Source organism: Priapulus caudatus, unplaced genomic scaffold (assembly GCF_000485595.1).
Source record: "Priapulus caudatus unplaced genomic scaffold, Priapulus_caudatus-5.0.1 Scaffold3830, whole genome shotgun sequence".
NCBI classification, from domain to species: domain Eukaryota; kingdom Metazoa; phylum Priapulida; class Priapulimorpha; order Priapulimorphida; family Priapulidae; genus Priapulus; species Priapulus caudatus.
Window position 1 is genome coordinate 5,054 of NW_014580891.1, and position 1,587 is coordinate 6,640.

Sequence of the window (1,587 nt, forward strand, 5' to 3'; positions counted from 1 at the left end):
TAGCGGGACCTGCACTAGATAAATAGGCGCACGTCGCTCCCCCTGTAAAAAAAAACACGTCGGATTCGCTGAAGTAGGAATAGATCTTCTGAATAGATAATCACGTCCACGGCAGATGATGACAATTATAGCCGCTGAAATTCTCATTATCCTATTAGAATCGATGATAATTTCAACGAAATTGAGATATAATGTCGTATGGAGCGTCTTATAGCGCCGCCAGGTGGGAAGACTAATGCAATAGCACCGACGCAGACACGGACACAGACACGCACGCACGTACACACACACACAGACACACGCGCACGCATGCACAGAAACATGAAAAGTTGCAACAGAAACATGAACAGAAACATGCAAAGATTGGTGGCTGTCGCGTATATAAAAACAAAATTTTGGTGTCATGTTTATTTACGCCTGCTTCAATGTAGACGCCCTCTACTGTCGCAAAATACCTCTTACATCTATACATTTTTGATGGTGTGACCAACCTATTTGGCCACCTATAGTGACCCCTATTCGACCCGGCGTCAGGCAGAATAACTTGCAAGTGTTCGCGCGGGGTCAAACGACGGTGCTGCCGACTGGCGGGCACTACTAATGACTAATGACTAATGACTAATGACTAATGATTTACGGCAGCTACAGGTTGATAACGCAGATGCGTAGTTTAATTAGACGCCGTGGAGATGTCGTTAAATTACTGGCGATATAAATTAGTTGGTGGGTGGGGGGGGGAGGAATAATTGCCTCGACCGTGTGATAGAAAGATGCGGAGGCTGGAGATAATATGATGCGAAGAAGCTGGAGATAATAAACGCACACGTGTCTCACATACCGTAGGCTTCATTTTTGCTGGGGTTTCATCGATAATGGGATTTCGTCCATCTGGTACGATGAAATGTTGCTGGAATGTCTATGCGTTTGATAGTGAAGCAGCCAGCTTACGTTAGCGTGTGATACTAACTTATATTGCCTATACGTAGTTATATATCGTACTTAATTGTGAGTACGTACGAAATATACGTTATCAAGAGCATATGAACCGTTATATTAGAGGTTTATATGATCTTGGTGTTGTGTGACTGTTAGATATTAGACAGCATGCATGGGCGTGAGTGTTCGTGCGTGCTTGCGTGCGTGCGTGTGTGCGTGCGTGCGTGCGTGAGTGTGTGCGTGTGTGTGTGTGTGTGTGTGTGTGTGTGTGTGTGTGTGTGTGTATTGACCTGTATGTGTGCGTGGCGTGTATGTGCGTAATGCCGTGTACTGTGTGATCGAGCGTGTATGTGCGTGTATGTGTGCGTGCGTGTATGTGCGTGCGTGTATGTGTGCGTGCGTGTATGTGTGTGAGCGTGTATGTGCGTGTATGTGTGCGTGCGTGTATGTGCGTGTGCGTGTATGTGTGCGTGCGTGTATGTGCGCGTGCGTGTGTGTGTGCGGGTGTGTATGTGTGCGTGTGTGTATGTGCGTGTGCGTGTATGTGTGCGTGTATGTGCGTGTACGTGTATGTGCGTGTGCGTGTATGTGTGTGTGTGTGCGTGCGTGTATGTGCGCGTGCGTGTATGTGCGTGTGCGTGTATGTGTGCG